A 15,405-nucleotide genomic window follows, 5' to 3' on the forward strand; every position below is an offset into this window, starting at 1 on the left:
TGACCAGTCTCGATTGGGGCCAATGAGAGCCAGCCGGCCGGGGAGGGACCGCAGGAGGGCTCCAGGGCATGTCCAGTCCATCTCACCCAGTCCCGATCAGCCAGACCCCAGCAGCAAGCTAACCTACCAGTCGGAGTGTGTTCCCCTGGTTGTCAGTGCACATCATAGTGACTGGTAGAGCGGTCAACCAAATGGACACTTAGCACATTAGGCATATATATATATATATATATATATATATATATATATATATGATGACTGTTTTGTTAGGTAAAAAACATAAAACAGCATGTACAGTAAAAAACAAAAGAAGAAGAAACATACACATAAAAGCATAGAGAAATATTGGAAGAAAATATATCAAAATGTTAATGTGGTTATCTCTGGTAGAAATATGAGTGGTTTTTCCTTATTTATTTTATTTTTTTTGCTTATCTTTATTTTCTTTTCTCTTTTTTTTCAGATTATAAGAGTAAGTTTACCTAAAAAGTTACAAAGGTAATAGAAATGAGCCGTCTGGGCTACGTGGACTCAGGAAACAAGTTACAAAGGCAAAAGAAGGGCCTTGGAGCTTAGTAGAAAGGCAATGGCAACACACCTGGAAGAAGAGAGGGAAGGTAAAGAGCAGGCATACTCCTGAGAGGGAGAAGCCTGCTTATCTTTATTATCTAAATTTTTTAAAAATAACCTGTAGACTGCTGGAATGAGAAAACAACAAAAGTTAGTTTTTAAAAGAATGAAATAAATAAATAAGAATCTTTCCTGAACTTTAAAGTGAAAAATAATGTAATTTTAAAAGTACGTCTTTTACTATTATGATGAACAGAATTTATTAAAAACCTAGTTTGTTTGTGTATAAATATGTGTGTAGGGGGTGGTCTTGGATACACAAGGTTACATTTAACATTTGTTTGCATTAAATATATCTTTATTGATTTCAGAGAGGAAGGGAGAGAGAAAGAGAGATAGAAACATCAATGATGAAAGAGAATCATTGATCAGCTGCCTCCTGAATGTCCCCTACTGGGAATCAAGCCCACAATCCAGGCATGTGCCCTTGACCGGCATCGAACCTGGGACCCTTCAGTCTGCAGGCTGACGCTCTATCCACTGAGCCAAACCAGCTAGGGCACATTTAACATTTAAGTTAATCACATAGTTAACAACCCTCATAGATTTTGTAGAGGACAATTCATTATGAGACACAGAACTTGTTTTCAGCAGGTTTACATCTGATTGTGGGAATAAGGTTTAAACATGTGGAAATGTCAATAATAATCCCCATGGCTACCTGGCATGTTTTTCTACAAGTCATTACATGATGTTTTATTCTCATAACTTCATGGCCAGAAGAGTATTTTTGTTCATCAGTTTATGTTGTTCATTATATTTCACAAATGAGTGGGATCATGTGATATTTATCTTTCTCCAACTGGCTTATTTCACTTAGCATAATGCTCTCCAGGTCCATCCATGTTGTTGCAAGTGGTAAAAGTTCCTTCTTTTTACAGCAGCATAGTATTCCATTGTGTAGATGTACCACTCTTTTTTAATCAACTCATCTGCTGATGGGCAATTAGGCTGTTTCCAAATCTTAGCTATTGTAAATTGTGCTACTCTGACCATAAGGGTGCATATGTCCTTTCTGATTGGTGTTTCTGATTTCGTGGGATATATTCCTAGAAGTGGGATGACTGGGTCAAATGGGAGTTCCATTTTTAATTTGTTGAGGAAACTCCATACTGTTCTCCATAGTGGCTGCACCAGTCTGCATTCCCACCAGCAGTGCATGAGGGTTCCTTTTTCTCCACATCCTCGCCAGCACTTGTCATTTGTCAATTTGTTGATGATAGCCATTCTGAAAGTGGTGAGATGGTATCTCATTGTTGTTTTGATTTGCATCTCTCGGATGATTAGTGACTTTGAGCATGTTTTCATGTGTCTCTTGGCCTTCTGTATGTTCACTTTTGAAAAGTATCTATTTAAAGTCCTTTGCCCACTTTTTGATTGGATTATTTGTCTTCCTTTTGTTAAGATGTATGAGTTCCCTAATAAATTTTGGTGATTAGGCCCTTATCAGATACAACATTGGCAAATATGTTCTCCCATGCAGTGGGCTTTCTTGTTGTTTTGTTGATGGTTTCTTTTGCTGTGTGGAAGCTTTATATTTTGATATAGTCCCATTTGTTTATTTTCTCCTTAGTTTCTATTGTCCTGGAGCTGTATCGGTAAAGATATTGCTACAACAAATGTCTGATATTATGCCTATGGCTTCTTCTAAGATTTTTATGGTTTCCCATCATATGGTTAAGTCCTTTATCCATTTTGAGTTTATTTTTGTGTATGGTGTAAGTTGGTGGTCTAGTTTCATTTTTTTTGCATGTATCTGTCCAATTTTCCCAACATCATTTATTGAAGAGACTGTCTTGACTCCATTGTATACTCTTGCCTCCTTTGTCAAGTATTAATTGAGCATAATGGCTTGGGTCGATTTCTGGGTCCTCTGCTCTGTTCTGTTGGTCTATATGTCTGTTCTTGTGCCAGAACCCAGGCTATTTTGAGAACAGTGGCTTTGTAATATAGCTTGATATCTGGTATTGTGATCCCTCCAACTTTTTTCTTTATTCTCAAGATTGCTGTGGCTATTTGAGGTCATTTTTATTCTATATGAATTTTTGGAGAGTTTGTTCCAAGTCTTTGAAGTATGCCATTGGTATTTTAATGGGAATTGCATTTAATCTAAAGATTGCTTTGGGTAGTATGGACATTTTAATGATGTTGATTCTACCAATCCATGAACATGGTATGTTCTTCCATTTGTTTATGTCTTCCTCTATCTCTTTTTTCAATGTCCTGTAGTTTTCTGAATATAGGTCTTTTACCTCCTTAGTTAAGTTTATTCCTAGATATCTTAATTGTTTTTGGTGCAATGGTAAATGGGATTGTTTTTGTTTGTTTGTTTCTCTTTCTGTGAGTTCATTATTGGTGTATAAAAAAAAGCTATAGATTTCTGGGTGTTAATTTTGTATCCTGCTACATTGCCAAATTCATTTATTAGGTCTAGTAGTTTATTGATGGAGTCTTTAGGGTTTACTGTGTACAATATCATGTCATCTGCGAATAATGACAGTTTTACTTCTTCTTTTCCAATTTGGATGCCTTTTATTTCTTCTTCTTGTCTGATCACTATGGTTAGCACTTCCAGTACTATGTCAAACAGGAGTGGTGAAAGTGGGCATCCCTGTCTTGTTCCTGTTCTTAGGTGAAATGGTTTTAGTTTTTGCCCATTGAGTATGATGTTGGCTATAGGTTTGTCATATAAGTAAGGTTTTTATTATGTTGAGGTATGATCCCTCTATTCCCACTTTGCTGAGTTTTTATCAGGAAAGGGTGTTGGATTTTGTCAAATGCTTTTTCTGCATCAATTGATATGATTATGTGATTTTTATCTCTCAATTTTTGTGTGTGATATATCACATTTATTGATTTGCAGATATTGTACCATCCTTGCATCTCCAGAATAAATCCCATTTTTTCATGGTGTATAATTTTTCTAATGTAATGGATCCAATTTGCTAGGATTTTGTTGAGGATTTTAGCATCTATGTTCATCAGGAATATTGGCCTGTAATTCTCTTTCTTTGTAGTGTCTTTATCTGGTTTTGGGATTAGGGTAATGCTGGCTTCATAGAAAGAGCTTGGAAGACTTCCTTTCTCTTGAATTTTTTGGAATAGTCTGAGGAGGATAGATTTTAGTTCTTCTTTGAATGTTTGGTAAAACTCCCCTGTGAAGCCGTCTGACCCAGGACTTTTGTTTGCTGGAAGTTTTTTGATTACTGCTTCAATTTCCACCGTAGTTAGCCTATTCAGATTTTTTTATTCCTCCTGCTTGAGTTTTGGAAGGTTGTATATTTCTAGGAATATATCCATTTCTTCTAGGTTGACCAGTTTGTTGAAATAGAGTTGTTCAGAGTATTTTTTACAATCCTTTGTATTTCTGTGGGATCTGTTGTTATTTCGCCTCTTTCATTTCTATTTTGTTTATTGGGTCCTCTCTCTTTGCTTCTTGGTGAGCCTTGCTAGAAGTTCATCAATCTTGTTTATCCTTTCAAAGAACCAGCTCTTGGTTTTATTGATTTTTTTTTGTCTCTATGTCATTTATATCACTGTGATCTTTATAATTTCCTTCCTTCTGCTCACTTTGGGCTTTTCTTGTTGCTCTCTTTATAATTCTTTAAGTTGTAGAGTTAGATAATTTATTACCAGCTTTTCTGTTTTGTTTTGTTTAAAATATATTTTATTGATTTTTTACAGAGAGGAAGGGAGAGGGATAGAGAGTTAGAAACATCGATGAGAGAGAAACATTGATCAGCTGCCTCCTGCACACTCCCCACTGGGTATGTGCCCACAACCAAGGTACATGCCCTTTTCTGGAATTGAACCTGGGATTCTTCAGTCCGCAGGCCGACGCTCTATCCACTGATATCAAACCAGTTAGGGCTGTTTTGTTTTTTTAAGTAGGCCTGTAATGCTATGAACATCCCTCTCAAGATGGCTTTCACTGTGTCCCAAAGATTTTGGATTGTTGTGTTTTCATTGTCATTTGTTTCCAGGATGTTTTTTTTAATTTCTTCTTTGATCTCTTTGGTAACCCAATCATCTCTATAATAAAGAGCCAGGGTGTAACACCATTACCACTGAAGGTCCACCAACCGATGTCAGTGCTGGGTTGCCACAGCAATCCAGCAATGACTGCTTCTGCTATAGGAGCTGCAGGCGCGATGCCCCAGCACTGAATGCTGAGGGGGCTGCAAATCAGGGCCAGAGAGAGGCCTGAAGAGAGAAGCAGGGACTGATCTGTTGCCTCTGTGGCAGCTTTGACCAGCACTTGCCTCTCTCTTTCTCTCCCAGTCTGGCCAGCAGCCATGCCTCCATTTCTCTCCAGGATTCCACCTGGGCTGCTGACCAGCCCCGCCTTTCTGATCAGGCCCCATTGATAGGCCGAGAGACGCTGACTGGCATAGAAACTGACCAATCTGGGTGAAGTGTGAGGAACCAATGGCTGCCTAGGAGGCGGAGCTTTTGACTCTGACTGGCATAGAAACTGACCAATCAGAACCAAATCTAGGGGCTTAGAGGTGCTTCTGTCCAGGGAGAGTGCTGATCCTAACGCTGGCTCCAGCAATGACCCTCGCAAATCTACAGAAAGTGTTCATCAGTGACAGCCTGGACCCTTGCTGCTGGAAGATCCTGCAAGATGGAGGGCTGCAGGTGGTGGGGAAGCAGAACCTGAGCAAAGAGGAGCTGATAGCCAAGTTTCAGGACTGTGAAGGCCTTATCATCCTCTCAGCCACCAAGGTGACCGCGGATGTCCTCAACGCAGCAGAGAAGCTCCAGGTGGTGGGCAGAGCTGGCACCAGTGTGGACAATGTGGTTCTGGAGGCTGCCACGAGGAAGGGCATCCTGGTCATGAACACTCCCAATGGGAACAGTCTTAGTGCTGCGGAGCTCACCTGTGGGATGATCATATGTCTGGCCAGGCAGATTCCCCAGGCAACAGCTTTGATGAAGGATGGCAAGTGGGACCGAAAGAAGTTCATGGGAACCGAGTTGAATGGAAAGACCCTGGGAATTCTTGGCCTGGGGATGATCGGGAGAGAGGTGGCCATCCGGATGTAGTCCTTCAGGATGAAGACTGTAGGGTACAACCCCATTATCTCACCAGAGGTCTCGGCCTCCTTTGGTGTTCAGCAGCTGCCCCTGGAAGAGATCTGGCCCCTCTGTGACTTCATCACTGCGCACACCCCTCTTTTGCCCTCCAAGACAGGCCTGCTGAACGACAGCACCTTTGCCCTGTGCAAGAAGGGCGTGCGTGTGGTGAACTACGCCCACGGAGGGATTGTGGACGAGGGTGCCCTGCTCTGGGCCCTGCAGTTGGGGCAGTGCAAGGGCGCAGCGCTGGACGTGTTCACAGAGGAGCCGCCTCAGGACTGTGCCTTGGTGGACCACGAGAATGTCATCAGCTGCCCCCACCTGGGCGCCAGCACCAAGGAGGCTCAGAGCCGCTGCGGGGAGGAAATCGCTGTCCAGTTCGTGGACATGGTGAAGGGGAGAACCCTCGCGGGGGTCGTGAATGCACAGGCCCTCACCAGCACCTTCTCTCTGCACACCAAACCTTGGATCAGTCTTGCAGAAGCTCCGGGGACTCTGATGCGAGCCTGGGCAGGGTTCCCCAAAGGGACCATCCAGGTGGTAACTCAGGGCTTATCCCTGAAGAATGCCAGGAACTGCCTGAGCCCCACAGTCATTGTCGGCCTCCTCAAAGATGCTTCTAATCAAAGTGGATGTGAACTTGGTGAATGCCAGGCTGCTGGTGAAGGAGGCCGGCCTCAATGTAACCACCTCTCATAACCCCACTGTGCCAGGAGAGCAAGGATGCAGGTGCGTGGCCATGGCAGGTGCCCCCTACCAGGCTGTGGGCTTTGTCCAGGGCACCACACCTGTGCTGCAGGCACTCAACGGAGCTGCCTTCAGACCAAAAGTGCCTCTCCACAGGGGTCTGCCCCTGCTCCTGTTCTGGGCTCAGCCCTCCAACCCTGCCATGCTGCCTACCATGATTGGGCTCCTGACAGAGGCAGGTGTGCAGCTGCTGTCCTACCAGACCTCGGTGGTATCCGATGGGGAGACATGGCACGTCATGGGCATCTCCTCCCTGCTGCCCAGCTGGATGCCTGGAAGCAGCATGTGACCGAGGCCTTTCAGTTTCATTTCTGACCTTGGGGCTCACCAGGACCAGCCTTGGGGACTTTGTGATCAACATTGACAAGTCACATTCCCGGGGCTGACACCACTTATGTGGTTTGACCCTTGTAATAACCACTTAATAAACAGCCCACATTCTCCCCCTCCCCCCCCCCCTCAAAAAAGAACCAAATCTGGGTCAACTGTGAGGAGCCAATGGCTGCCTAGGAGGAGGAGCTTTTGACGCTGACTGGCATAGAAACTGACCAATCAGAACCAAATCTGGGTCAACTGTGAGGAGCCAATGGCTGCCTAGGAGGTGGAGCTTTTGACGCTGACTGGCATAGAAACCGACCAATCAGAACCAAATTGGCCGGCAGAGGAGGGCAGTTGGGGGCAACCAGGCCAGCAGGGGAGGGCAGTTGGGGGCGAGATCAGGCCGACAGGGGAGGGCAGTTGGGGGCAACCAGGTCAACAGGGGAGGGCAGTTAGGGGTGATCAGGCAGGCAGGCAGGTGAGCAGTTAAGAGCCAGCAGTCCCAGATTGTGAGAGGGTGCAGGCTGGGCTGAGGGAACACCCCTGCCCCCTCCCCCGTGCACAAATTTCGTGCACCAGGCCACTAGTTGTTTAATAACATGATATTTTACCTCCAAGTTTTTGAATTTTTTTTATTATTTTTTATTATAGTTTAATTCTAATATTATGCCATTGTGATCTGATAAGATGCTTGATATGATTTCAATCTTCTTAAATTTGAAGAGACTTTGCCTTTGTCCCAATATGTGGCTTATCTTTGAAAATTTCCCATGTGCACTTGAGAAGAATGTATATTCTGTAGCTTTGGGGTGAAATGCTCTGAAGATATCAATTAAGTCCATCTAATCTAGTGAGTTGTTTAGGATTGCTCTTTCTTTGCTGATTTTTTTGTGTAGAGGATTATCCAGTGATGTCAATGGGGTATTAAAATCCCCTACTATGATTGTCCTGCTGTTGATCTCTCCTTTGATATCTTCCAAAAGTTGTTTTTTTTGTTTTGTTTTGTTTTTTTTAATGTATTTGGGTGCTCCTGTATTGGATGCATATATGTTTAACAAAGTTATATCCAGTTGTTGTATTGATCCCTTTAGTATTATGAAGTGGCCTTCCTTATCTCTTGTTATGACCTTCATTTTGAGGTCTATTTTGTCAGATATAAATATTGTTACCCCAGCTTGTTTTTCATTTCCATTTGCCTAAAAAATATTTTTCCACCATTCACTTTCAGTCTGCGTGAGGCCCTTGTTCTGAGGTTGGTCTCTTGCAGGCAGCATATGTATGGGTCATGTTTTCTTATCTATTCAGCCACTCTGTCTTTTGATTGGAGCATTTAGTCCATTTACATTTATGGTTATTATTGACAGGTACTTGTTTGTAGCCATTTTTATTCTTTATGCCTGTGTTCCTTCTTCCCTTTCTATTTCTTCTTTTCACAATAGTCCCTTTTGCATTTCTTGCGTTGCTGGCTTGGTAGTGATAAACTCCCTTAGCCTTTTTTTGTCTGTGAAGCTCCCGATTTCCCCTTCAATTTTGAATGATAGCCTTGCTGGATAGAGTATTCTTGGATTTAATGCCTTGCTTTGCATCACTTTGTATACTTCATTCCATTCCCTTCTAGCCTGATGTGTTTGTGTTGAGAGAAATCATTTGATAATTGAACGGGAGATCCTTTGTAGGTAATTCTCTCTCTCTCTCTGTGGTCTGGAGTGGGGCATGCTCTGGGTTACTGTGGGTTGCCCCGATATCAAGTCCTGGGGCTCAGTGTGGAGTGGATGCCAGGTGGCTCCAGCTCAGGCTAGCAGCACGGTTCTGGGGTCCAAGGTGTGGATGGGGTACAGGGTTAACCCTGGCTTACACTCACTGCAGGGTCTTGGAGCTGGATCCTAGGACACTGGTAAGAAGGCCTGGTGCGGGAGCTCACTCAGGCAGCATGCGCACCCTGCAGATGTCTGGGAGCTTGCCAAAAGGTACTGTGCCACTTACTGCCAGGCACGGTGGTGGTTTCACGCAGGTTATGGCTGGCAAGCGGTGTTCTCTATGCATCCTCTGCCCTTCCTTATTGAAAATTGTCTCCTCAGCTGTGTCTAATTTGTTAATTCAGGGTGGATGTTCTCCAACTTAGTTGCTTTTCTGGCCTGGCCCTAGGAGAAAGTGCACCACACTGCTGCCTGTTCAGCCGCCATTTTCTATCCCTATCTACACTGATTGTTCTTGTAAAAATTGATTTTTTGAATCTTGGTGTAAATAAAACTTGGATAGGATGTATTATCCTTTGTTAAAAATATTGCTGGATATAAGTTAGTAAAATTTTGTTCATTTTTGCATCATGTCCAGGATAAATATTGGTCTCTAGTTTGCTTTTTATGTAATGTCTTTGTCTGACTTTGGTAACTGGGCAATGCTGGCCTTTTAGTATGAGTTGGAAATCATTTTCTACTCTTCTGCTTGCTATAATTCACCAATGAAGCCATTTAAGCCTGGAGTTTTCTTTGTGAGGAAATTACCTATAAATTTAATTTCTTTAGTATAGGGCCCCAGTTTTCTTTTTCTTTTTCTTTCCTTCAGTGAACTTTGATAGTTTGTGTTTCAAGATATTTCTTCATTTCATCTTATTTGTTAAATGTACTGACATAAAGTTATTCATTTGTTCCAACTATCCTTTTAATGTCTGTAGGATCTGTCATGATGTCCTCTCTCTTGTTCTTGATATAGGTAAGTTGGTTCCTGTCTATTTTTTATTAGTTTGGCTAGAGGTTTATCAATTTTATTAATCATTCAAAGAAACAGTTTGTGATTTCCACTTTTTATTTCACTGATTTCTATTCTTGATTTATTATTTTCTTCTTTTTGCTTACTCTGGGTTAATTTTTCATTCTCTTTCAAAAATTTTAGGTTAGAATCTAAAATAATTAATTTTAGACATTACCTCTCCCATATAAACATTTAATGTTATACATTTCCATCTAAGCACTGCTTTTAGGTTCATCTTACACATTTTGATATGTTGTACCTGCTATTCTTAATGTTATTTTTTAATTTGCTCTATTAAATAATGAATGAGGAATTTTGAAATATCCAACTATAATTGTGGCCTTTTCTATTTTTTTTCACTTAATTTTTAAGCTCTGTTTTTAGGTGCCCACATATTTAGGACTAAAATGTGTTGAGGAATTGACCTCTTTACCATTATGAGATATCCCTCTTAATAGTCCTTATTTTGTATTAATATACCCACCATTGTTTTTTTAAATTAGTATTTGCTTGGTACAACTTTTTTCATCCTTTTCTTTTTTACCTGTCTTCATATTTAAAATGGTTTAAAAAATAGGCAGATATTGTAGGATGTTGCTGTTTTTAATCTAATCTGGAGTCTGGACGATCAGGACTGAGTGTGATGGGCTGGACATGCCCTGGAACCCTCTCAAAGTCCCTCCCCAGCTGGCCAACCTCCTGCATCCCTCCCCAGCCCCAATTGTGCACCAGTGGGGTCCCTCAGCCTGGCCTGAACCCTCTCGCAATCTTGGACCTCTTGGGGGATGTCAGAGAGCTGGTTTTGACCCAATCCCACAGGCCAGGCCAAGGGACCCCACTGGTGCATGAATTTGTGCACCGGGCCTCTAGTAATTGATAATGTTATATGATGGAATACTATACAGCTATTAAAAACGATGCTTCCAAAGCATATTTAATGACATCAGAAATGTTTATAACATAATTATAAACTCTTTTTACCAGTCTGGAAATATACATAAATATCAAAGTTGATATCTATGGCTAGAAAAATTGCTAGTGTTTTTTACTTTCACATTCTATTTTGTACTTTTCAAAATGTCTGCAATAAGCAAGAATGTATTAAGAAATTCACACAATACAGTTAAGAGTACTCCCCATAAGTACCCCCCTTCTTTTCATTTTGTGTACTGCCTGGACTTTTCTCTGTGCATTTAAATATATACAGAGACATAATATTTTTAATACAACATATGATCTAGTGCATATTATTCAGTAACTTTAGTTTTTCACTTATTTTTATACCACCAAATATATATTTACCACCTTCTCTTCTATTGCTACCCAAAATATGAAAATGTGTAAAAATGGGAATCCATATCATGTGTTGCCCAAATTGGATATATCATAGTTTAACTATTTTCTTAAAGCTGTACATGCAGATTCTTCTTTTCTTTCTTTTTTGGGGGAGGGGTAACAGACAAAATTGTAGATCTTATAGATATTTTTTAGTGCACATATTCAAGTTTTTTTTTGTTTTTGTTTTACTGATTTTAGAGAGAGAGGAAGGGAGAGAGAGAAACATCGATTTGTTGTTTCATCTATTTATGTACCCATTGGTTGATTCTTGTATGTGCCCTGACCAGGGATTGAACCCACAACCAGGGCCACAAGTATTTCTTCCTTTCTCTTTTTAAAATATGAAACACTTCACGAATTTGTGTGCCATCCTCATGCAGAGGGCATGCTAATCTTCTCTGTATTGTTCCAATTTTAGTATATGTGCTACAAAAGCAAGCACCTCCGAAATATTTCTTTAAGGCAGGTATCAAAAAGGGAAACTGCTAGGTCAAAGGCTATGCACATTGTATATTTTAATGAGCCCTAACAAATTGCCTTTTAAAAAGTTGTACTAATTTTTGTGCTATCATTAATAGCACCTGAGTTTCTCCACAATCTTTCTAACATTTGATATTATAAACCCTTAATAATTTTATGAGCAAAAAATGTATACCTTATTTTAATTTGTATTTCCATAGTTATTAACCTTCAGCATTTTTCAAGCTTATTTTTGTCCTTTGCATTTCCTCCTATCTCAGTTATCTTCATATCCTCACCACCTTTTCTATAGGGTTGTTTCTTTCTTTGTGATTCAAGGTGTTAGTTTATATATTTTGGATATTAGTCTTTTGTTACACAGGTTCCATGTTTTTCTGCCAATTTATCATTTGTGTTTCATTGAACAGAATTGTCAATTTTGATAGTCAAAATAGTCAGCTACTTTTCTTTATGGCTGAAGTCCTTTCCTATCCCATGTTTTCCTTTTTTAAAAAAATTCTTAGAGCTCATTTTTTTAAAAAGTTAGCTCTTTCAACTATGTGGATATTAGTTTTGTGAATGGTGTGAGGTTGACATCTAACCTAATTTGTTTTTCAAATAAACTAGAGGCCCAGTGCACAAAGTTTATGCACGGGGGCGGGGGGTTGTACCTCAGCCCGGCCTGCACCCTTTCGTAATCCAGGACCACTGGCTTCTAACCGCTAGCCTGCCTGCCTGATTGACCCTAACCACTCTGCCTGCCTGCCTGGTTGCCCCTAACCACTTCTGCCTCGGCCCCTGTCGTGGCGGCTTCATCCCAAAGGTTGTCTGGAAGGACATCTGGAATGACATCTGGAAGGTCGTTCGGCTGTCTGGTCTAATTAGCATATTATGCTTTTATTATTATAGATAATTGTCCAAACACTGTTGATGGCACCTTTCCCCACTGACTTGAAATGCCATTGTCCTCATATATAAAATTCCCATAGATATATGAGATTATTTCTATACCCTCTTCTGTTCCACTATGTATGCTTATCTCAATACCATACAGATTTACTCTTATGGTTTTATGTTTTTTTTAAAATAAATCTTTACTGTTCAGATTATTACAGATGTTCCATCTTTTTCCCCCCATAGCTCCCCTCCACCCGGTTCCCATCCCACCCCATGATCTTACTCCCTGCCCCACACTGTCCTCATCCATAGGTGTAAGATTTTTGTCCAATCTCTTCCTGTACCCCCTCATCCCCTTCCCCCCGAGAATTGTCAGTCCACTCCCTTTCTATGCCCCTGATTCTATTATATTCACCAGTTTATTCTGTTCATCAGACTTTTTATTCACTTGATTTTTAGATTCACTTGTTGATAGATAGGTATTTGTTGTCACTTTGTTGTTCATAATTTTTATCTTTACCTTTTTCTTCTTCTTCCTCTTCTTAAAGAATACCCTTCAGCATTTCATATATTACTGGTTTGGTGGTGATGAACTCCTTTAGCCTTTTTTTGTCTGTGAAACTCTTTATTTGACCTTCAATTCTAAATGATAGCTTTGCTGGGTAGAGTAATCTTGGTTGTAGGTTCTTGCTATTCATCACTTTGAATATTTCTTGCCACTCCCTTCTGGCTTGCATAGTTTCTGTTGAGAAATCAGCTGACAGTGGTATGGGTACTCCCTTGTAGGTAACTAATTGTTTTTCTCTTGCTGCTTTTAAGATTCTCTCTTTGTCTTTTGCCCTTGGCATTTTAATTATGATGTGTCTTGGTGTGGTCCTCTTTGGATTTCTTTTGTTTGGGGTTCTCTGCGCTTCCTGGACTTGTAAGTCTATGTCTTTCACCAGGTAGGGGAAGTTTTCTGTCATTATTTCTTCAAATAGATTTTCAATATCTTGCTCTCTCTCTTCTTCTGGCACCCCCATAATTCGGATGTTGGTACATTTGAAGTTGTCCCAGAGACTCCTTAAACTCTCTTCATATTTTTGGATTCTTTTTTCTTTTGCTCTTCCAGTTGGGTGTTTTTTGCTTCCTTGTATTTCATATCTTTGACTTGATTCTTGGGATCCTCTAGTCTACTGTTGAATTTCTGTATATTATTCTTTATTTCAGTCAGTGTATGCTTAATTTCTGACTGGTCCTTTTCCACTTTTTTTTTTTCTTTTTGGCATTCTAAGATCCTTGAAGGTCTCACTAAGTTCCTCAGAGGTTTCTAGAAGATTCTTTAGTAACCTTATAACTGTGGTTTTGAACTCTATATCCAGTAGTTTGCTTTCCTCCATCTCTTTCATTTGTAACATGTTTCTTTGTCTCCACATTTTGGCTGCTTCCCTGTGTTGATAGAGTGGCCTTGTGTGCTACGTGTTCTATAGGGCCCAGTGGCTCTCCAGTCACTTGAGGTGGATGCTCTTGGTGCACCCCTTTGTGGGCTGTGTGCACAGTCTTGTTGTAGTTAAGCCTTGATTGTTGTTGGTATCACTGGGAGGAATTGACCTCCAGGCCAATTGGCTGTGAGGACCAGCTGTGTCTACAATGGAAGAGCTGCTGTGCTGGAGACACCCTTATGGGGCAGAACTTGCTTCAGTGGGGCTTTGGTGCTCACTGAGTCTGCCCCTTGAGTGTGTTGCTTATGGATGTGAAGAGTTATAATCTGGTATGGTCTCACATTGACCACTGGATACACTGGCTCTTGGCTCTCCAAGGAGTTGCAAAGTCAGCCACTGCCTGAGGCCTCCCAGCAGGAGCTACAGAGAGATCTTCAGATTCCTCCTCTTTGTTTGTGGTTTGGCAGTGCCCAGATGAGGCCCAGCTGTGAAGCAAGGCAGGCTGCTGCTGCCAAGCCTTGGACCTTCTTTTGGAAGCTTTGGAGCTCTCTGACCCAGCTGCAGTTTGTTAGGTTTTAGGTTGCAAAAGGACAGGCCATTCATATGCAAAAGTCACTGCGCACACTTGGGTGGGGTTGTAAATTGGGTGGGGTGGGGTCTCAGGGAATCACCAGGGCAGAGCAAACGGTAATGGCTGCCAGTCAGCCCTGCACTGGGGAGGTCCCTGCGTCTCCACGTCCCGCGCCCCCACGCAGGAACAATGATCGCTGCAAGCACCTCTGAGGGAAAACCGCCCTCGTGTTCCGGCCCGATGCCAGACAGTCCAGTTTCTCCCCGTATGAGTCTGGCTCCCCAGAGTCTCGTCCGGAACTGGAGTTCAGAGCAATAGGGAGCTTGTATTTCCCTCCCAATTGTAAAAAACAACAGCGCATCCAGTTGCCAGCCCGTTTTGCGCACGCCTCCGTACCTCTGCACCTCCGCACATCCTACCAGTCTCAATGCACTTTTTTCTCTCCTTCTAGTTGTAGAACTTCCACTCAGTCAGTTTTCCTGTGGTTCTGGATGATATTTGTGGGTTTTTTTTAGTTGTAGTTTTGATGTGGTTGTGAGAGGCAGCAAGTACAGGTGTTTACCTATGCTGCTATCTTGGTTCCTCTCCTATAATATGTTTTGATATAGGGCACTCCCACTCCCTTTATTTCATTTTCATAAAAAAGGGTTGGCCTAACTGGTGTGGCTTAGTGGTTGAGGTTTGATCTATGAACCAGGAGGCCATGGTTAAATTCCCGGTCAGAGCACATGCCCAGGTTGCAGGCTCAATCCTCAGTGGGGGAGGGAGTGGATGGCGGGAGGGGGAGGGGGACCGTGTGTGCAGGAGGCAGCTAATCAATGATTCTCTCTCATCATTGATGTTTCTATTTCTCTCTCCCAATCCCTTCTGCACTGAAATAAATAAATAAAAATATTTTTAAAAGGTTTTTAAAAAAAACATTCTTCATTTTTTAACTATCTGATTCTTCAGTTTTCCTTGAGTTCTAGATGACAAGAAGGTAAAATTAAAATTATCCACAGGCAAGACCAAGGTGCATGATAAATGAGGGAAAGGAGGAAAAAATAAAGAGAAATACTCTCAAAATGATATTTTTCCTCTTACACTTTGAGAAGCTACCCTATGAATTATGTGACATATGAAATAAGGTAGATTTTATGTGTTCAGCAACTGTCTAAGTCAAAGCTGGCTCTGGCTTTCATTGCTAGCTAG

General features: G+C 41.5%; 1 pseudogene across 1 annotated transcript; it reads left to right on the plus strand.

Moving 5' to 3' along the window:
• The first annotated feature begins 5,184 nt into the window (after positions 1–5,184).
• Positions 5,185–6,774, plus strand: LOC307102446 (D-3-phosphoglycerate dehydrogenase-like; annotated as a pseudogene). The gene has a single exon. The product of its transcript is annotated as a D-3-phosphoglycerate dehydrogenase-like (transcript).
• The last annotated feature ends 8,631 nt before the right edge of the window (positions 6,775–15,405 follow it).

Source organism: Cnephaeus nilssonii, assembly GCF_951640355.1.
Source record: "Cnephaeus nilssonii genome assembly, chromosome: 6".
In the NCBI taxonomy this organism is placed as follows: domain Eukaryota; kingdom Metazoa; phylum Chordata; class Mammalia; order Chiroptera; family Vespertilionidae; genus Cnephaeus; species Cnephaeus nilssonii.